At 55.2% G+C, this 21,669-nt stretch overlaps 1 protein-coding gene across 2 annotated transcripts in view; it reads right to left on the bottom strand.

Annotated features, from left to right (window-relative positions):
- The window catches only part of ZNF469 (zinc finger protein 469), a 345,491-nt gene that overhangs the window by 202,778 nt on the left and 121,044 nt on the right, over window positions 1-21,669 (bottom strand). For both annotated transcript variants that reach the window (XM_034940869.3, XM_055099891.2), the window contains exon 2: window positions 16,079-16,321. The gene's annotated coding sequence lies outside the window, so the exon portion shown is untranslated. The remainder of the gene's footprint in view (window positions 1-16,078; window positions 16,322-21,669) is intronic.

Raw genomic sequence — 21,669 nt, 5'->3', positions numbered from 1 at the left:
AAGCAGGGACAATGGCAGAGCCCTGCTAGGCAGCATCTGACATGGTGTGGGCGGCCGTCCTGGCAGCCAGGGCCTGCAGGAAGATGGGGTTTCCGCCCAGCCCCTGGGGTGGGCCTCGGTGGCAGGTGGCTTGTGTGTCTCTTACCCCCACTGAGAGAGGGCTGGCGGTGCAGCCTGGGGCACACTGAGGGTCCCTGGCGTCAGCTGGGGAGGGGAAGTGGGCCGGGAAGGACTTTTCCAGCACAAGGGACTTTTCTTTTCAACCATCCTTCAAACCAACTCGCGGTTGCCCGTGGCTGCAGGTGACAGTGGTGATGTGCCTGTCTCCAAAACGTCCCTAAGTTGCCTTCCACCTGGAGCGGTTAATTTCTCCTATGTTGAGGGATCTGGGGTCGGCAGATACCCACTTTCCAGCCTTGCATCTTACACAGTGGCCTATCCCAGCTCCAGAGACGCTTCTCTCGCTCTCTGGTTGATGCATCTGCGTCTCTGTGGACCCCACGTTCTGCATATTAGTACATTCCCTTTTCAATTCTTGCACCTGGTGGGCACAGTGTTGAGGCCAGGCGGTCAGCATGCCCGTGACTGATCCCATACAGAAAGGCCAGCCTCCCCACGCAGCCCTGGGCAACTGTCAGCTGCTAGCTGTGGCCTCTCTCCCAACATGCTCTTTCTCTGCCTCTCTCCTTCCCTCCCTCCAAATCTCTCTCTCTCCCCCCAACACACGATTATTAGAGGAATGACTGGACTTCCTCCCACTCCTCCTCAAGTGACTCATTTCTGAAGGTCAGGCCACACTGTGGCTAAGTGAAAGAAACCCGTGTGAGAAGACACGTCCTGACCTCCAGAAATGACTGGGAGCACCTCCCACTGCTGATTGGGGCTGGCAGGACAGAGCAGGCTTTGAGAATCACCCCCTTAAATCATCACAGGCAGCCAGCATCGCCGGCTCAGGGTCAGTCACCAATGGGCATGGGTGTTTGGCTCTTCTCTGGGCAGGAGGATCGATGTCCCTGAGCACAGGCCAGAGCAGCAGCCCCTCCACCGCCAATGGGGCCTGGGCAGGTCTGCCTGAGCTTTTCCACCATCAGATTGTAATACCTACCTAGCTGGGCAATTTCAAGCTGGAAATAATGTAAATTTCTGGGCATGCAAGATAACACTGTCATTAAGAGACCACAGTGATTGTTAGCCAGGCATGGTGGCTCACACCTGTAATCCTAGCACTTTGGGAGGCCGAGGCGGGCGGATCACGAGGTCAGGAGATTGAGACCATCCTGGCTAACACGGTGAAACCCTGTCTCTACTAAAAAAAAAAAAAAAAAAAAAAAAAAATATATATATATATATATATATATATATACAAAAAAAAAATAAGCTGGGCGTGGTGGCAAGTGCCTGTAGTCCCAGCTACTCGGGAGGCTGAGGCAGGAGAATGGCGTGAACCTGGGAGGCGGAGCTTGCAGTGAGCCGAGATCGCGCCACTGCACCCTAGCCTGGTGACAGAGTGAGACTCCATCTCAAAAAAAAAACAAAACAAAAACAGACCATCATGAAAATTCGCACTCAGACCCATTCCTGATCCCATCATATTCCAAGTCTCACCGGAAGCAAAGCAGTAGATGAAAGACTCCTGTAGTTCTTGGCACCTTTTATACAAGTGGCTTTCAACAGTCAATGCTAGAACTTAAAGAATCTTCTTCATCTTCTTTTTAACCACATAAAGGGGAAATAATTAAAACAACTACTTTTCAATTTTTTCCCAGCTGATCTACCCAACTCACAACTCTGGATTGTAAAATGAACAAAAACGAGTAGGACCAGTAGAAAAACCCCAGAGAATAGCCGATGGCAGAGACTTCGGCACAACCCCACCTCCCTCACCCGCACCATGACAGACATGTCTAATCTACACAGAGCTAGACCCAGACTCCAGACAGCCATTACCAGTCAATCCCAGTTCATGTGCAAGATTAAACCAGTTACTCATAGCCCGTTTTACCATGAATCAGACAAGGTCAGAAAGGGGGCAGTGACTCACCCAGCCTCACACAGTCACCAAGGAGGCTGGACTGTATCTCCTGAAGCCGGGCAGACAGCCAAGGCCATGGGAGGGAGGGAGGCCGGATCTCCACAAGGCTGAGGGGCAGGAAATTTCAGAAGCATGTTCTGTATGCAGTGATTCCACTACAAAGCAGAGGCGCCTGCTCTTCTCAACAAGGACAGTGGGCTCTTGGGCTCTGGTGGATTATCACAGGGCATGGCTGCCCCAGGGTCAGGCTCCGGGCTCTGCCCCCTTCCCTGCAGAGAAGGCTGGGATCTCCATGGTTTTAAGAGGGTTGATAGGAAGCTATCAACTTCACTGCCTTCTGGTCCTGAATGTTCTCAGATATATACATTTTAAAGAGTTTAAATTAAGTGGTGATTGGCAAAACCCAGTCTCCAACCCAGAGAGGACCTGGACAGTGGCCTCCTAAGGGAAGCCCTCAAGTTGGCTTGGACAGACCCGGGCAGTCTACCTCGGGTCTACCTAGAGTCTATCTGGGGTCTATCTATCTAGGGTCTATCTATTTAGGGTCTATCTAGGGTCTATTTAGGGTCTACCTAGGGTCTATCTATCTAGGGTCTGTGCGCCCCACTTTGGGACATCCCTTCCTCCTGCCTCCTTCCCAGCAGCATCAGGGAGGGACCCCTGTGTGTCACTTGTGTGGCTCTCCACCCGACAGAGGGACAGAAGGGCTCATTCCTCTCTCCCTTCCCACGGGGAACTTCCAGCCTCCCTTCTGTTCCCTACCATGCAGTTCAGCAGACACAGGGTGAGTGGGTGCTGCTGGCCACATGGCAGCGTGGGCATCCCCCTCCCCGTCAGAGCTCCCAGTTGGGAGGGGCGGAGCACAGAGAAACAGGTGAAAATTAGAGGGTGGATTTCATCATCTCCAGAAACTTAGGAGAAACCAAGATACCTTCATAGGTGAATGGATAAGCTGGGGTCCCTCCAGACAATGGAATATTTTTCAGTGCTAAAAAGAAAGGAACTGCCAGGCTGTGAAAAGGCAGGGAGGAATCTTAGATGCTGCTAGGTGAAGAAGCCCATTGGAGAAGGCTGGATACTGTGTGATTCCAACTCCATGACATTCAGGAAAAGGCAAAACCATGAAAACAAGAAAGATCAGCAGCTGCCGGGGCTGGGCAGAGGGTGACTGGCAGGAGCACAGAGTGCAGGGAGGGTGAGTGGCAGGAGCAAGGAGGGCAGGGACGGTGAGTGGCAGGAGCAAGGAGGGCAGGGAGGGTGCGTGGCAGGAGCACGGAGGGCAGGGAGGGTGACTGGCAGGAACACAGAGGGCAGGGAGGGTGCGTGGCAGGAGCACAGTGGGCAGGGAGGGTGAGTGGCAGGAGCACGGAAGGCAGGGAGGGTGCGTGGCAGGAGCAAGGAGGGCAGGGAGGGTGCGTGGCAGGAGCATGGAGGATTTAGGGGCCCAGGAAGCTGCTCTGTGATACTGTAATGGGGATCGTGTGCCATGATTCATCTGTCAGCACCCACAGAATGTTCTCAGTAGTGGAACTGGAGGGCAAGGGAGGATGGAGAGAAGGGATATGGTAATTGTTATCTGCTCTATTTTCTGAAACCTAAAGCTGCTCTTAAAAATAGTTTATTAATTAAGAAAAAATTAGAGGGATGCTGGCTTGTTTGGCAGAGCACTGATTCTTTTAAGTCTGTGAACCAAAAATAATTTTTTTTTTTTTTTTGAGACAGAGTCTCGCTGTGTCTGCAGTGGCACTAGCTCAGCTCACAGCAACCTCCGCCTCCCAGGTTCAAGCGATTCTCTTGCCTCAGCCTCCCGAGTAGCTGAGCTTACAGGCACCCACCACCACGCCCGGCTAAATTTTGTATTTTTAGTAGAGATGGGGTTTTGCCACGTTGGCCAGGCTGGTCTTGAACTCCTGACCTCAGGTGATCCACCTGCCTCGGCCTCCCAAAGTGCTGGGATTACAGGCGTGAGATACTGCGCCCAGCCCAAAAATAAAACTCTAAGCTCCCCAACCAACTGAATGGAACCCTTTTCTCAGCCAAGAGGATTCCAAAGTAAACCTGAAAAACAAGTTCAGGCTGTGATGGGAAGTGGGGGTCGGACACGTCTCTTTATACCCCCCTCCCTATGGAATTCAGGCCCAGCTGACCAGCACTCACATTAAAACTGAGACTTTAAGACTGACAGCACAGGCTGTTTGTAGCAATAAGACACCAAATTCCAACCCGAGTCTAGTATAACATCACATGACAGGGAGCAGGTCCTGGAAGGAATAGAGTGTTTGACATAATTTTAAACGGCCCCGCAAAGCTGTCTCTTGTGGGGAAAATCCACATTCTGTAGAGAATCCTCTTCCCTTTCCAGGGCTTTTTCTGACGCTGGAGAGATGGGCTTAGCGTCTAGCACATTTCAAAGGTCTCAATAGGAGACATTTGCCATCTATTGCCTTGAAGGGCAGCCCCCTATGAGATTTCTTCTACAGAATAAGAACTTTGGTCTCCACAACCCCTTATCTTAATCCAGACACTCCTTTCTGTTGAGTCCAGGTGATCAGATAATAACTTAACTCTCTCAACCAATTGCTAATCAGAAAGTCTTTGAACCCACCTGTGACCAGGAAGCCCCTCCTCACCTTGAAGTCGTCCCGCCTTTCTGGGCAGAGCCAACGTACATCTGTCAAGTATTGACTGACTCTGCCTGAACCTCCTGTCCCCATAGTGTATGAGCTCACGCTGTGGCCCAACCCCCTGCGGCACATGTCCTCAGGACCCCCTGGAGCTGTGTCACGGGTCATGCTCCTCACATCTGGCTCAGAATAACTCTCTTCAAATATTGTATGGAGTGAGATGCTTTTTCAGCAACAAGTCCTCATGGGGAACCACGGTTTGGTGTCTTTCTCTTCTCAGATACTGAATTCCTCGAAACGTTGACCTCCAAGATGCTAACTCAGGTGGGAGGAATTCAAGACAAGGAAGGAGCCTCTTTTGGGTTCTGGTTCCGGTCCCACTACGGAAAACCCCTGATACAGTTCAAGGAGTGCGACAGCACTGGTTTCAAATCCAGGTTTGCAGCCTGGTCTGGCGTGGAGAGGTTTTACTCTTGGGAGGCCCAGGAGAGGCAGAGGCTCTGGGCCAGGGAGGGCTGGTGTCCACGGCACTCCCGGTTCCGGGCTCCAGGTGTGTGGGGGGAGGGTGGCCACTCAAAGGAGAGAGCCTCAGGAGGAGGGCACTGGGGACCCAGGTACTGCTGAACCCAAAGAAATGAGCCATTAAAAAGGAGAGAAATGTGTGCGGAAGCCCAGAGCTCCATGGGCAGGGAGGGCTGTGAGGGGAGCCAGGGACCAAGGAGAGACCCCGGGGCTTCGACACTGCCAGTCAGGACCCTCTCCATCCCTGGAGAGGCCCGGTGCAAAATGAAACCATGGGATCCCTTGTCAACCAGTCTCAAGAATTTCAGCAGCAGCCCCAGCGCCGGGCCTCCCCAAGCCAGATCCCACACCAGAAGGCCGGGGCCCTGCAGGACCCGAGCCTGGCGGCATCCCTCTCCTTCCCAAGTCTAGGCACCTGGAAGGGGGCGAGGAAGGGCAGAGCCGCCCCCCCCCCCGCACATCCCTTCACACCCTTCCCAGGGCCAAGGGGGAACATTACAGCTTCTGCGTGAATTCCTGTTTTCCTCCCTTCCTGTGAGTCAGGCACGATTGCTTGCACTGCGTCCGGCCACCCCAGGCTTTATCTGATGGGAACGAGGCCTGGCCTAGGGCCTGAGAAGCTGCAATGGGAAAGACAAACACAGGCGGTGCGGCCCTCCGCTCTGTGACGAGAGCACTGCCCCCTTGGTGCAGGGACGCTGTGTCCAGCCTCCCCATCGGAGACACTCTGAGGGGACCCTGGAGGCTGTCCAGCTCCAGAAGAGCACGCCCAGCTCCCCACGGGCTGCGTCCAAGCCGGTCCCCTCAGGCACCCCTGGTGGATGATCCACAGGCTGTGCCACGGTCAGCCCTGGTCCGCGCTGCGAGGCTGGAGCCAGCCGCGGTCTGCACTGCAAGATGGGATGTGGGAACTGGCTTAGCCCAGCTCCGGCTCTGGTTCCCCTCCCTGGCTTCGTCCTCAGTGTTAATTCTTTGTGCCGTTCTGAGCTAAAGGTCTTCTCCCTGCCCCTCAAGATCGCACAAGGTCACACAAGTTTCTTGGCCCTTACAAAGTCTGGCAGCTGCAGATGTTAAACCCCATCCCATCTATAATATAGGAAGCTGACAGTTCTTAAATCCTTCAGCTCACTCAGGAGGGAGGCCACGACCCACGTGCCTGCATGCTAAGCTTTCCATGGGGGCCTTACTAGAAAAACGCAGCGATCTCAGAAGATCAAAGAAGTCGGTGCTACGTTCACAACCACCTCCTCAGGGACTGCTGAGACCCAGCGGCTTTTGTACACAGGGCTTCTCCTCTGGGTTCAGAAGTCCATGGCCCTTCCAATCACCCATCGCCTGCAGCCCACACAAAAGCCAGTGAGCTCATCCCAATAGGAAAAAGATAATTTCATCGTTTAAAAAAGCACTTAAACAGCAAAAGTTCCTGTGGAAACCACAAGTGGAAAACCCACTGACAAACAGGCCAAATCCCTAAACCAAGGTTCAAATTTCAGGGGCTTCAGATGGGGCTGCGGGCGAGAGAGCAGGGTATTAGGGCTGAACGTCCACCAGCAACCAAGAAGGCGGCTGCACGGCGCTCACCAAAGCGCTCGTGCACAGGAGGCACTCATGGGCTTCCCGCATCCTCTACGTCCCCATCGGGGTCCTGAAACAGTTCTGCCTCCAGGCACCTTGGCACAGCCAGGCCAGCCCATCACGGCCCCAAAACATCTGCCTTCCCCTGGTGGGAGAGTGGGAGAGTCATGGGGCTGAGGTTTTGGGATCCTGTTTCATGCCCAGGCAGCCCTAAGCCTAATCAAACTCCCTCACCAAAACCGAACCCAGTCAAGGCCAGCTGCTATACATTTGGGCGCCTTCCCTCCCGCAGAAACCTCCAGAACATGGCATCCAGTAGCCCCCTGCTGCCTGGGGCCCATCCAAGGTGGCCTGGCCAAACTTCCAAGAGGAATAACAGAGTGAGCCCACGGCCCAGGCCAGGAAGATGGCAATGATGTTCAGGTTCCCAGGTGGCCCCTAGACTTTGGACACAGGCAGGGACAAAAGGCATTGACAAACCACTGGCCATGGTGGGGCTGCCCCAGTGCTGAAGGTTGGCAATTTCCTCCCAAGCCCCACAATGAAAACAGAGGCAGAAACGAGGCTACACACACAAAGAACCCGGCGGGGAGGGCTCTCTGGCACTGTGGGAGGGGAGATGCTTGCCGCGGTGCCCACAGCCTCTTTCTCACCAGGCCACAGCAGCGGTTCATCCAGCCTTCACATGGCCCCAGTTCCCCACACAGGAACAGTGAGTCTTTCGGAAGCCTCGTCCTTGAACGGCTGGAAGGAGCAGACAGAGGCTCCCCCGGGCCGTGGGAGGCTGAGCCAGCGCCTGAGGATCTGGCGGAGGAGGGAGAGCCCAAGGTCAAGGGCAGCCCCACCCCAGCCAGCCTGCACCCGGCTGGAGGTGGCCATGCAGGCCTGCTAGGCGGCGGCCAGACCACAGGCCCCTCTACCTCCCAGCTCCTGGCTGCTGAGAAGGCTGGGGCGCAATATGCGACGTGCCCAGAACCCTGAGGAGCAGCTCCGAATGTCAAATAGTTGCTGGGCTCTGGAGAGGAAAAACACATTGACTTTGTTCAAGGACACATGAGTTGCAATCTGGGCAATGCTGCCAAACAGACCCGACCCAGCCCCAGGCAGGGCGTTCTCAGGGCCAGCAGAAGCCGCCGTGGCCTGATCACTCTGCAGCTACCCTCTTGCCGCAGGCCGACCGTCTCTCAGGCAGAGAGCTCCCGGACAGCCTGCTACCCACGCATCACTGCACGCAGGGCACCTCTTCTCAAAACAAGGACAGCGTTAACTGGGACAGGAATGATTTCCGCAAAGGCCAGGCCTAATCAGGATGGAGGAAAGATGCTGGGGTTTCTCTGCTCTTTCCAGAGATTGCAGTGGCCAGTGCCTGGACACCCCCGAAAGTCCCAGGCCTGGTCCAGCTGTCCCAGGGAATTGGGAGGTGGGGTGGTGGTGGGAGGGGAGCTGTTGACGCCACCTCCCAAAGTGGTGTCTCTCTCATTGACCAGCCGTATTGGGTAGGGGAGGTTCTTAAAATCTGTGTTCTAAACATCCAGGTAATCACTGAAACAGCCCGATGGCTGTGCAGGGCAATCCTTTCATCCTGCCCTCAGATTGAGGCTGGGAAAGAAGTGACAGGACTCAGCGTGATTTCGTGCTCTGGTTTTCTTGAACCTGGGAACTGTTGCAGCCTCAGCAGGGACCTTGCCGTCAACGTTGGCAGTGCCCGGCCTTTGCGTGGTCGAGGTCTGAGGGCCAGACACCCTCCTCGCGCCCGCCCTGCCTTCCCTCCAGGCTCCAGGTCCAGGAGGCTGCCCGGAGGGTCCACCATGCCTGGGTCCATGCAGAGGGTGGCAGCAGGGAGATTGGGGCCGGGTGTTCATTCCCTGGCTCCTGCGGCTTGGCTGCACCCCAAAAAGCCCATCACGGGCACCTTTAGACTTTATTGTTATTGGCTCAATAATGGCCCCCAAAGATGCCCACATCCTAATCCCAGATCCTGGGAATATGTTCCCTGGTGATATTTACATGCAGACGTGACTGAGCAGGTGAGTAAGTGAAGGCTCTTGAGATGGGAGTGGCCCTGGGTTGTCCCGGTGGCTCAGTGTCATCCCAGGGTCCTTGAAGAGGGAGGCAGGGGGGGTCACAGGAGGAGCAGGTGTGAGAAGGAACACAGAGTCAGAGAGAAATGGAAAGAGGCTGCGCTGCTGGCCTGGAAGGTGGAGGAAGGGCCATGAGCCGAGGAATGCAACGGCCTCAGAGGCCACAAAGGTAAGAAAAGGACCCTCCCCTGGAGGTCCCAGGAGGAACCGGCCCCCACACACCCTGATTTTAGCCCAGCGATGTGTGTGCCAGACTTCTGACCTCCAGAGGTGACAGAGCTGTGAGCCTGTGGTCATCTCATCGCAGCCCCGTGGCACTGACACACCTGTCCTCTGTGGATTCCAAGAAAGGACACCACCCCAGTCCCACCCCAGCCTTCAGGCTTAGGGCGATGGGGCTTCTCTTTCACAGGGTCCTCGGTCCCTTCACACAGGTTCCCTGAGCCCCACCCAAACCTTTTCAGCACTGTGAAGCCCTCCTCCAGGTGCTGTCTCCCTCCTGCTGGGCTCTGACCGATGTGGTCCTGTTCCTCCCGTTTGGGCAACAGTGTTGCCTTCCCCTGCTACCCTGGAAGTCCCACAGGCAATGCCATCCATGGGTTCTGATGAGCATGAACCAACTGGCATGACCACCAGGAGCCACCGTCTCTCCAGCCCGGGAAGGGCTTGCGTGTGTTAGGGGAGGGGAGGGCACGTGCGGCTGGTCTGAGGTTTTCTCCCGTGTGACATGTCAGATTCCCAGGACTTTTAGAGTTCCAGGCGCGTGTCCTGGGTCCCTTCGCCAGAGCCTACACCAAAGGCTCTGGCCCATGGCACCTGGCACTCACCATCCCCAGCATGCTGACAGCTCCCGCTGTGAGAGCCGGGGCCTCTGCCAGGCAGCTTGCTCCCTGTCCACAGGAGAGGCCACGGGGCCAGGGAGGGAGGCCATGGGAGCAGCCGCTTCAGCAGCGTGTGGGGACTGCGGGACAGATGTCCACTCCTTGGTACGTTCCATGTTCCACTCCTCTGGGGGGGTCCCCGGAGGCTCAGAGCCCAGTTACCCACAGCGACACCTGCTCATCAGCCCTCATAAGCTCCTTTTCTGCCCGACTTGCCCACTCCTTGGTGCGTTCCACTCTCTGGCGGGTGGGGGGGGGTCCCCAGAGGCTCAGAGCCCAGTTAACCACAGCGACGCCTGCTCATCAGCCCTCATCAGCTCCTTTCCCACCCGACTTGCCCACTCCTTGGTGCGTTCCACGTTCCGCTCCTCTAGGGGAGTCCCCAGAGGCTCAGAGCCCAGTTACCCACAGTGACCCCTGCTCATCAGCCCTTATCAGCTCCTTTCCTGCCTGACTTGCCCACTCCCCAGGGTTGCCTGGGGTCACCCCCAAATCTTGCTCCCAAGGCCTGCCTCTGGGGACCCAGGCCCAGAGGCCAGAGGCCGCCTCAGCAATCCTGAAGCAGACAGCAGACGGCAGCCTCGGATCAGCCCTTTCTGGCTGTTTCCAGGCTCCAGCTGAAGGTGGAAGGGTGGTTCTGCTGTGTTCTCTTCCTTGGAATTTCTGGGAAAACCACGAGCGGGACTAGAACCCAAAATCTCCATTCCATCATCAATGAAAGCCAAAGACACCTGGACCTTGGAAACAGTCTGAGCCTTCCTGATGGAGAGCGGATGAGGACCGGAGGGAAAGGGACACTGGACTTTGGAAACAGTCTGAGCCTTCCCGATGGAGAGCGGATGAGGACCGGAGGGAAAGGGACACCGGACTTTGGAAACAGTCTGAGCCTTCCCGATGGAGAGTGGATGAGGACGGGAGAGAAAGGGCCCTGAGAAAGTAGGCGGCTGCCCTGGATCCCAGACCCAACCAGAGTGGCACAGAGTCCTCCAGAACAGAGCACGCCCCCAGGAGAGCCACCGGCCCTGCTGCACCTGCTGGGGTGTCCCTGCTGTTCACCCTCCCTGGGCTCCTGGACCACAGCGGGGCAGAGTGGAGGAGGAGGTGTGCACAGAGGCACCATTGTTGCGGGAAGCAGTTTGTTGGTGAGGAGGGAGCTGCGGTCCTGCATGACATCCACACGTGTGACATCCACACACGTGACATCAGCACACACGTGTGACATCCACACGCGTGACATCAGCACACACGCACGCACACTCATCATTCAGACAGGACTAGCACAAGAACCGCACGGAATGACCACAGAGGGTCTTGGCGGGAACGGAAAACAAGCTGCCTCCAACCTCGTGCAGCCTCTTTTTCCTCCAGATCATCGCTAAGTCCTCCCAGGGCTGGTGTGCCCAAGAAGCAGGAGGGTTCCCGAGAGCAGCTTTTTGCTCCCAGGAGTGGCAGGTTCCTGCCGCCTGACGGGCTGCTCGCGGAGGAGGCTGGAGCCAGCACAAACGCCATGTCTTGTCGAGACCTTCACTAGAGTCTCTCCGGTTGTTTTTTTTTCTAGAGAAAAATATTGGAAAACTGGTGAAAATATTTACATCGATTTTATCTCTTTATCTTGGTTTGACTTTTTTATTCTCCTTTAAGTTGATTCATTTTTAGTGAAGTGCAAAATAAATTCTCATGTTTGAAGTTTTGGAAAAGTCTGCAGTCCCGGGGAGGTGATGGGTTAAATGCTGTTTGTTGACCGTGGACTGCAGATGGCTCGGCTCTCACCTTGACAAGGACGGTGAGGACGGCAGACATGGGCGCCCGGCTGCTGTGCCTCCCTCCCCGCCTGGCTTCTGCCCGATGCTGCTGCTGAGCCCCCGAATTGCCTCACCAGACCCCGTCCACCCAGACACTGGGAGCCCCCGGCCAAACTGGTGTGTGTTGCATTAAACATAAAACCCATTTATGACATCTGACACAGGCAGGCCTCCCAGGAGTTGTATGAAAATTGTTTTCCAGGTCAATCCCAACTATTGAAACAATTCACAGGGGGAGCAAAGCAAGGCCGGAAGGAAACTCTCCAGAAGATGAGTAAGAGCTGGCTTTGGTGTCTTTTTGGTCCTTTATCTACTTTTATGTGTTTTCCAAATTTCTCATAATGAGAATATTTTGCAAAAAAACAGACGTTGCCAGGTTTGGACACTCAGGATGAGCTTTCAAAATAAGTTACAGAAAATATTCTCCTCCCCAGGGGTGCGTCTCTGCTTTAATCAGCTTGTCTGAGAGTAGAGAGTAAACCACCATTGCCGTGCCCTCTCCTCTGCTCTGACAGGGCTGCTATAGGGCTTATCTCGGGAATCCCGCAGTAGTCCTGCGGGGCAGGTGCCATTGTAAGGCAAGGCCCCAGGACACACACCCCCGGGCCCAGACCCAGCGCCCATGCCAGGCGCCGTGTGTGCTGTCTCACGGGACCCACAGGGCGACCTGCGCAGTGGGGCCCTCATCCCGTTGCTCGGAGCCTGCGAAGCCGGCAGGCGGCAGCAAGGAGCGAGGCAGGGTCCCCCTGCTCCACAGCCCACACCCTCCCAGTGAGCCAAACAGTGTCCTCCAAAGCCACGTCTTCCTGCAACCTCAGAAGGTGGGTTTATTTGGAAAGAGGGTCTTTGCAGGCGTGATCAGTTCAGCTTAGACGAGGTCATACTGCATCGGGGGCCCTAAATGCAATGGTGGGTGTCCCCATAAGAAAAGGAGGAGCCACATGAAGACATGGAAGGAAGAACGCCCTGTAACGATGGAGGCGGAGCCTGGCGGGGTGCACCTGTGAGCCAAGGTCCCCTAAGGACGGAGGCAGAGCCTGGCGGGGTGCACCTGCGTGCCGGGGAACGCCGAGGACGGCTGGCACCCCCGGGCCGGCTCCTTGATGCCAGCCCTCTGCTTTCAGGGCTGTGGGGGATGCGTTTCTGTTGTTTTAAGCCTCCGGTGTGTGGCATTTGTTACAGCGGTGACGGGAAACAACGTCTCCATCATTGTTGGGGACGTCACCACAGAGATGAACATATGGAAAATACGCATCAAGGCAGGCACCCTTGGGAGGGAGAAGGGGAGATGGGGACACAGGGAGACGGGGCAGTGGGGAGACTCGAGGAAGGGAGAAGGGGCGGGGGCCAGGCCGGGGGCCGGGAGACAGGGAGAAGGGGAGAAGGGGAGACGGGGAGACGGGGAGACGGGGAGATGGGGAGATGGGGAGACAGGGAGACAGGGAGACGGGGAGACAGGGAGAAGCTGAGGGAGGGACTGGAGGCCGGTGTGGGCCTCCCAGGCCAGGAGCCAGGAGACAGAGAGAAGGGGTGGGGGCAGCCTGAGGCCAGGCACGGCTGAGTGGCGGTTGACGGGTCTTCCTGGCCTCCTTCCATCCTCCTTCCTCCCCCTTCCCCGCTTCCTCTCTCTTCCTGTGTTAGACATTGTTCCCGGCCCTGGGGAGACAAGACTAGTCAGGTGCCCGCCTTTATGTATCCCCACGACGGGCAAGGGGCTTTCAGACACAGAGGCAGCAAGCTCTGGCCGCAGGGATCCCCGCAGTGGCTGCAAAGTGTGGAGGCCCCGGCGTGGAGGAGGCACGGGTGGAAACGCGCAGGCCCCGGCGCGGAGGAGGCACGGGTGGAAACGCGCAGGCCCCGGCGCGGAGGAGGCACGGGTGGAAATGCGCAGGCCCCGGCGCGGAGGAGGCACGGGTGGAAACGCGCAGGCCCGGGCATGGAGGAGGCACGGGTGGAAACGTGCAGGGCATTTCTTGGGAATCCTTCCCGGGTGGAACACAGGGGGCTAGAATTTAAACGTGCAGCCTGTGGTGCGTGATTTCCCACACGCCCTTTGCTTTGGAACCCACACTTCTTAACTCAGAGGTGAAGAAGTACGCAGAGTGCAAATAAGACAGTGAAACCACTAAAGGCAGGAAGGGAGAAGGAAATGGAGCTGGAGGTGGGGGTAGGGGGGCGGGCAGGGCCTGTTTCGGGCCCTCCTGAGCCTTGTCTGCCAGGGGACATTCGAGGTCTGGGCGAGCATCTGGAGCATCACCCAGCACCATCGGTGTCTGGAGGGTGACACCTGCTTTCCAGAAGGAGGGCCGCACTGGTCTCTTGAGCTGCCGTAAGGAAGGGCCACAGACTAGGGTGCTGCAAAGCTTCAGGAACTCCTCTCTCCCAACTCCGGAGGTCACAGCCCAAAACCAAGGTGAGGGCAGGGCCGGCTCCTTCTGGAGGCGCTGGGAAGGGTCTGCTCCCTTCCCACCCCAGCTGTGGGAGGCCCTGACGATCCTGGGGGTCCTCAGTGGGCAGCTGCACCACGCCAGCCTCTGCCTCCCGCTGCACGTGGCCTCTCCCCTACGCCTCTCTTCTCCCAGCCTCCTAAGGACCCACTCTAACGACCTCACCCTCCTCACATCTGCAGAGGCCCATTTTCACAAGCTCACATCCTGCGTGCTGGGGGTGAAGCCTTAACATGCCTTTTGGGGGGACACAATTCAACCCAAAACAACTGTCCAAAAAGATTCAGGACTTTGACAAGGTGGAAGACGTTTAGCACCCTCCACCCCTAGCACAGACGCCTGCGAAAAATCTCTGGCTCGGTTTCATGAGTGACCATGGACCAAGGCCCCCAGACACCAGCGGGGCCACTGTGACAGGCACCCTGCAGCCTGGGGAGGTGGGGGGCGACCATCCTGGGGCTGCAGAGAAAGCCCTTCTGCCATGTGCAGGGAGCCAGGGTGTCCCGAGACAGCCAGGAAGGTCCAGCTGCCAGAGACCTCAGGACTTGTCAGGGAGGCTGTCTTAGTACATACATGCTGCTATAACAAAACACCCGAGACTAAGTAATTTGCAAACAGCTGACATTTCCTGCTGGCAGCTCTGGAGCTGGAAGCCCAGGATGGAGATGCTGGCAGGTCCGTGTGTGGGGAGGCCCCTTCCTGGTTCATAGGCAGTGTTTCCTGTGTGTCCTCATGTGATGGGAAGGGCAGGGATCTCTCCAGGGCCTCTTTGTAAGGACACCAATCCCACCCACGAGGCCACACCCTCATGTCCTCCAGCTCCCAACACCATGGCCTTGGGGGTGGGGTTTCAACACACACATTTGGGGGCCACAGACACAGGCTGCAGCAGAAGGCATGGGCGTCTCCTCCTTCACCCCCTTTGCATTCACCTCCTCCCCGAAAAAGGCAAAGCCCTCCACCCTCCCTGCCCCTCACCTTCCCTTTGAAGGGTCTCCCCAATCCCTGCCCACCGATTTCCCTTCTGGCGATTAGAAAGGGGGCCTTTGATCTAAAGCCTCCTTCAAAATGCCTCGCACTATACAAGATTTTGGGATAAGCAGTGGAGACTGTGTCTCAAGTTTAAACCTCAGGGACTCTGAATCGAGTCAATGCAGGGATTCAGCCAGAATTCAGCCACATCGGGAAATCAGAACCCAACTCCCAGTGGGTGCCACAAAGTGTGATTTTTAGAATATTTGAGGAAACTCAAAGATAGCCACTCATTTATGGCTGGCTGAGGGCAGGTGGCCTGAGGAGCCAGTGGGGAACGGAGGTTGGGCAGAGTCCAAACTGCTGAGAGGGTCGGGTGATCCCTGCGCCAGGCGCCCGTAGGCACTGAGGGGAAGGGGCAGAGGGGCCAGTGAGGAGGATGTAGAGTGGGGAGCGGAGCAGCTCACGCTCACATCCTGCATGGTCAGAGGCGGAGGTTAGGGTTAGGATTAGCGTTGGGGCCCCACCATCCCACCATGGGGCTGAGCCACGTGAGCCCAGCAGTGAGGCTGGGGCACCTCCGCTCCCCAGAGCACAGCAGATCCTGAGCCGCTCAACACCCTGAGCCGCTGGGGACCCACTGGGCGCTTCACAGATAAGGAGTCAAAAGGCTGTGGGCCCAGGGCACATGTGTGTGCACACACAGAGACACGTGTACATGCTTACACACAGACACACACGTGCACACTTACATATGTACGTACTTACACAGAGACACACAGGGACACACACACACAGAGACACACGGGCAGAGCTCGCGGCCTTGCTGGGCTCCGACCCTGCGGGCCTGGATTGAGGTGCAGCCCAGACGCCCTCCTGCTGGGTGTCAGGCTGCTCAGCCTCTCTGCGCCTCAGTCTCCTCATCAGAGAAGCTGACGGGTTTACCACTAAATGCCACGCTGCAGGCCACACCCAGGCCAGCCCCCAACCCCGCCCACATTCCTGTACTGCCCAAGTCTTTGCTGGGGACCATGAAACAGAAAGAAGGCCCTTTCCTCCGGCGCACGTTACAGACGCAAGACCCAGATTCACATCTCATCCGTGCCAACAGTGACATTAAAAACCAGGAAGAAATCACTCACCGCCTGCAGGGCCCCGCGGTGCTGTGTCCTGGCTCAATCCACTTGGCTAACACCCTGCCTCGCCACTATAATCCTGGGGTCAGGAGGGACAGGCCCGGGCACGCAGGGTGACGGTCCTGGAGCCGCTGGTTCTGTGTGTGGCCGCGTGTCTTCCTCCAGTTGAGGAAGGAATGTTTCCTTCTTTTCCTTCCAGCTCCCTTCTCAGCGCCCTTCTGCAGAAGGAGCTCGGCTCCCTTCAGACCCCTGCCCGAGAAAACAACAGGCGTCTTTTGTTTTATTTTATCTTACTTTCAAACATAGAAAAGTCAACATCGCTCTTATCATTTGAAAGAAAATCATCCACATTAGAAATGACTGGGCGAATGGAAAACTAATAAAAATGCCCCAACCCCCATTCCTCCGCTCGTTCATTCGGCACATGTTCATGGGGGCCCCCAGGGCGGGACGCGGTGCTGAGCGTGAGATGGGGGCACAGTAAGACAGGCGAGGCCTGCACTCCACACAGTTTACATTCTAACGAAGGGGGCGGACGGCCCAGAGGGACAGGAGAAAAGTCAAATAACCACAAATTGAGATGAGTCCTGTGGAAGGACACAGCGGGCTGGGTGAGAGGCAGCGGAGAGCTGCTTTCACACGGTCCCAGCCAGTCTTTGCTCCTGTGCTCTGTCCCCACATTCTTTCAGCAAACAGGGACGCCCCACGCTCCAGGCACGGCTTCAGGCACCAGGGTCGAGGCATCATTCCCAAGCACGCATCCTTCCTCAGAGTTCTTCACTCGGCTTTGTGCTGGGGTGTCTGTCCACCTTTCTGCTCCGTCTCTAACCATGAGTGAGAAGGCTGTGATACTCAGTGATGCAAACACCCCACATGGTGTTTACTCAGCCTCTCTGTATTAGTTCTTCTTCATGCTGCTGATTAAGACATACCCAAGACTGGGTCATTTATAAAGAAAAACAGGTTTAATGGACTCACAGTTCCATGTGTCTGGGGAGGGAAGGCAAAAGGCATGTCTTACGTGGCGGCAGCCAAGAGAGAATGAGAACAAAGAGAAAGGGGTTTCCCCTTATGAAACCCGCAGATCGCATGAGACTTATTCACTGCCACAAGAACAGAATAGAGGAAACTGCCCCCATGGTTCAGTTTTCTCCCACTGGGTCCCTCCCACAACCCATGGGAATTATGGACGCTATAATTCAAGGTGAGATGTGGGTGGGGACACAGCCAAACCATATCACTCCCCTATTAGGGGACACCTGGGTTGTTTCCAGTTCTTCCCTCTCACAAATACCACTGCTGGGAACATCATCATGCTTCAGGTTTTTACCCTTGTGTGGCAGGTTTTAAGCAACTGGTTTCAACCCTCTTTTATAAATCAGGATGACTTCCTCTAGCATGGAACCCAGGTGCTGGGTGCTGTAGGGAGAGGCTGACGCTTTGCAAAAATAATACTTTGGGATGAGTGTGGTGGCCCATGCCTATAATCCCAGCACTTTGGGAGGCCAAGGTGGAAGGATCGTTTGAGGCCAGGAGTTCAAGAGCTGCTTGGGCAATATAGCAAGAGCATGTCTCTAGAATGTTTTTTTTTTTTTTTTTTTTTTTCAGGATGGAGTTTCGCTCTTGTTGCCCAGGCTGGGGTGCAATGGCACGATCTTGGCTCACCACAACCTCTGCCTCCCAGGTTCAAGCGATTCTCCTGCCTCAGCCTCCCTAGTAGCTGGGATTACAGGCATGTGCCACCATGCCCAGCTAATTTTGTATTTTTAGTAGAGATGGGGTTTCTCCATGTTGGTCAGGCTGGACTCAAACTCACAACCTCAGGTGATCCACCTGCCTCGGCCTCCCACGGTGCTGGGATTACAGGCGTGAGCCACCGCGCCCAGCCTTAGGAAAATTTTGAAAATATTAGCCAGGTATAATGGCATGCACTTGTAGTCCCAGCTACTCGGGAGGCCGAGGCAAGAGGATCACTTGAGCCCAGGAGGTTGAGGCTGCAGTGAGGTGTGATTGCACCACTGCATTCCAGCCTGGGCAAATGAGCAAGACTCTGTCTCTAAACAAACAAACAAACAAACAAAACAAAGAAACAACTTTGATCCAGGCTGTGAGCTCTGGGAATCAGTTAGTGGGTGTGTAGCCAGTGCTGAGGAGGAGGAGGCAGAGAGAAAACAGAACGTGAAATAAGGATTCACATTCTGAAACTGCATTTCAGCTGCGGATGAGAGTATGTGCCTAGGGCGAAGATGAAACAATGTATTCCTTACTGTGGATCTCAGCTCAGAAAGTGTGAGAGTGTGATGAGGGGGGTTGAATGGCAGCCCCAAAAAAGAAGCCCACGGCCCAGAGACTGTGAGAGTGGCCTCATCTGTAAAAAGGGTCTTTGTAGGTGTGGTTCAGTTAAGGATGTTGCGATGAGATTGTTCTGAAGTAGGGAGGGCTGTGAATTCAATGACAAGTGTTCTTAGAAGAGAAAATCCACGGGACAGCAGAGGCAGAGTGGACTGAAGTGTCCACAAGCAGAGAAGAGCCGAGGCCAGCAGCAGCTGGGAGCGGATGGAGTGGGATTCTCCCTCGGAGACCCCAGAAGGAGTCAGCCCTGCCGATGCCTTAGGACTCCTGGCCTCTGGAAGCGTGCAAGGATGCATTTCTGTTGTTTGAAGCCCCCCGGTGTGTGGTCCTCTGTTACAGGACCCCTGGGGATGCATGACTGGGGCTCTCACTGATCTCAGAGGGGCACATGCTAGAGACATAGCAGACTGGACGCTGGCCCGCAGCCGGGGCAAGGAGCAGCCAGGCCCCTTCTCCGGCACAGTCTGGAGGAAGCGCTCAGAAGGCTTCCCGTCCCCCTGAGACCATGCATTCTTGCTCGTCTACAAGGCCCTGTATCCTGGCCCCGCAACCTCCTCGGGAAGCTGCCTGCATGTGAACAGTGAGGCCTTAGTTGGAGCGGAGAGGATGTGTGGCGGCCAGGCACGATAGTGGCCCACAGAGAGAGTTTTACAAGTGGGGAAGCATTTCCTCTGCGCTATCTCGCTCGAGCCCTCACAGCCGTGGGAAGCTGTTTTTATAGATCTGGTGATGAGGAAGCCACAGCTAGCAGGAGATGACATTCTGCGGCCCAGCCAGCCCGGGTCTGTCCTTACCCGAAGCCTTCATCTCTCTGGTGTGAGTCCTGCTCTATCCAGGACGTGCCAGCGGGTCCAGGCCTGGGTCACTGTGTCCTGGGCACTCCCAGTGCCTCACAGTGACACTGAGCGGGAGCAGCAGAAGGGCCTGGCTTGAACTGGGTCCCTGATTAACGCCTTCACCAGTGTTCTGGGTGGTCTTCCCTCCGGCCATTCAGGGGCCAGTGCTGGGTGTAGGGTGGGGCTTACTGGTGGCAGTGAGTGGATGAGTGAGGCTCCCTGTGCAGGGCAGGTGGATGGCAGCAATTTGAGACCCAGAGAGCAAGTGGCAAGTGGGAGCCAAACCTGAACAATGTGTTGGAGAAACGCCCAGAGTTAATTTGGGAGCCAGGCCAGGAAGGATCCCCTTGTGGGGGAATGTTCAAGGGTGTAGGGGCCCCATGGCTGCACCAAGGTCTGTGCTATACGGTGGCTCAGAGCTCAGGTCCTGGAGCCACAGACTCAGCTTCCTGTTTGGGCTCTGCTACTTAAAGTGACATGACCTGGACAGTGCGACCTCTCCCTCATCTTCCTCAGCTGTGAAATGGGACCATAACTGTGATTAGTTCACAGTGTCATGAGGATTAAATGAGATAAATCACGAGAATCAGTTTGCTCCAGGGGCTCAGTAAGTGTTGGATGAGAGCACCCGGTTCACCCCCGTCCTGTCATGGGTCACACTGTGGCATTCTGTCACCTGGCTGCCATCTGCTTGCAGCACACTTCATCCGGGCAAGAAAGCTCTGGCACTGCTCTCATACGGTGGGAATCCCAGCAAATCATCCACAAATCATCTCAGCAGATCTGAGGCCTCCATGACTTCCTCCATTTACAAACAATTCTCCAGGTTTTATAGCAGGGTGGGCGTGACACCGGCTGCACACTGGGTATCTTCCAATCTCGCTGAAGGATGCGCTCACACGAGGGAGCCTGTAGTGCCCTCTGCTTCAGGACCCCAATAGCAGATTCTAGGTGGAAATGAGGCCAGCATGCAGTGCCCTCTGCTTCAGAACCCCAACAGCAGGTTCTGGGTGGGAATGAGGCCACCATGGGGACATGGCTCACTGAGAACAGCTAGAAAAACTCTATTGGACACAAAATTGTCTTTGGGAGGCATCATGAGGCTGCTGAGGTCATGTCAAGTATTGGAGGACTCTGGAGAGGGGAGAACCAGGAAGGTGAGCAAACGTCTACAGATGCTTTCTCTCTAGGGGAGAACCAGGAAGGGGAGCAACGTCTCAGGTGCCTTCTCTCTAGGGGCATCTGCCAGTTGTGGGCACAGGCAGGAGGCTGAGAATCTTGAGCTGTACCCACGGAGGGCCACTTCTGGGGACAGAGGAAAGAGCTGAGCTCTTGGTGGAGACTTGGGGTGCCTGAAGGACCTGGCCAGGTTTCCCCACAAGTCACATGATGAAAACTGGGGTCATGTGGAAATGGGATATATGGAAAGCCCCAGGGAAGTAGGTTGAAATTTCATGCCTATGTCCTGAATGGTAATGCCTAGGTTTTCTTCTAGAGTTTTTACGGTTTTAGGTCTAACGTTTAAGTCTTTAATCCATCTTGAATTGATTTTTGTATAAGGTGTAAGGAAGGGATCCAGTTTCAGCTTTCTACATATGGCTAGCCAGTTTTCCCAGCACCATTTATTAAATAGGGAATCCTTTCCCCATTGCTTGTTTTTCTCAGGTTTGTCAAAGATCAGATAGTTGTAGATATGCAGCGTTATTTCTGAGGGCTCTGTTCTGTTCCATTGGTCTATATCTCTGTTTTGGTACCAGTACCATGCTGTTTTGGTTACTGTAGCCTTGTAGTATAGTTTGAAGTCAGGTAGTGTGATGCCTCCAGCTTTGTTCTTTTGGCTTAGGATTGACTTGGCGATGCGGGCTCTTTTTTGGTTCCATATGAACTTTAAAGTAGTTTTTTCCAATTCTGTGAAGAAAGGCATTGGGAGCTTGATGGGGATGGCATTGAATCTGTAAATTACCTTGGGCAGTGTGGCCATTTTCACGATATTGATTCTTCCTACCCATGAGCATGGAATGTTCTTCCATTTGTTTGTGTCCTCTTTTATTTCCTTGAGCAGTGGTTTGTAGTTCTCCTTGAAGAGGTCCTTCACATCCCTTGTAAGTTGGATTCTTAGGTATTTTATTCTCTCTGAAGCAATTGTGAATGGGAGTTCACTCATGATTTGGCTCTCTGTTTGTCTGTTGTTGGTGTATAAGAATGCTTGTGATTTTTGTACATTGATTTTGTATCCTGAGACTTTGCTGAAGTTGCTTATCAGCTTAAGGAGATTTTGGGCTGAGACGATGGGGTTTTCTAGATATACAATCATGTCGTCTGCAAACAGGGACAATTTGACTTCCTCTTTTCCTAATTGAATACCTTTTATTTCCTTCTCCTGCCTAATTGCCCTGGCCAAAACTTCCA

The sequence above is a fragment of the Pan paniscus genome, chromosome 18 (genome assembly GCF_029289425.2).
Source record: "Pan paniscus chromosome 18, NHGRI_mPanPan1-v2.0_pri, whole genome shotgun sequence".
In the NCBI taxonomy this organism is placed as follows: domain Eukaryota; kingdom Metazoa; phylum Chordata; class Mammalia; order Primates; family Hominidae; genus Pan; species Pan paniscus.
This window is presented reverse-complemented; position numbering and strand designations above follow the sequence as displayed.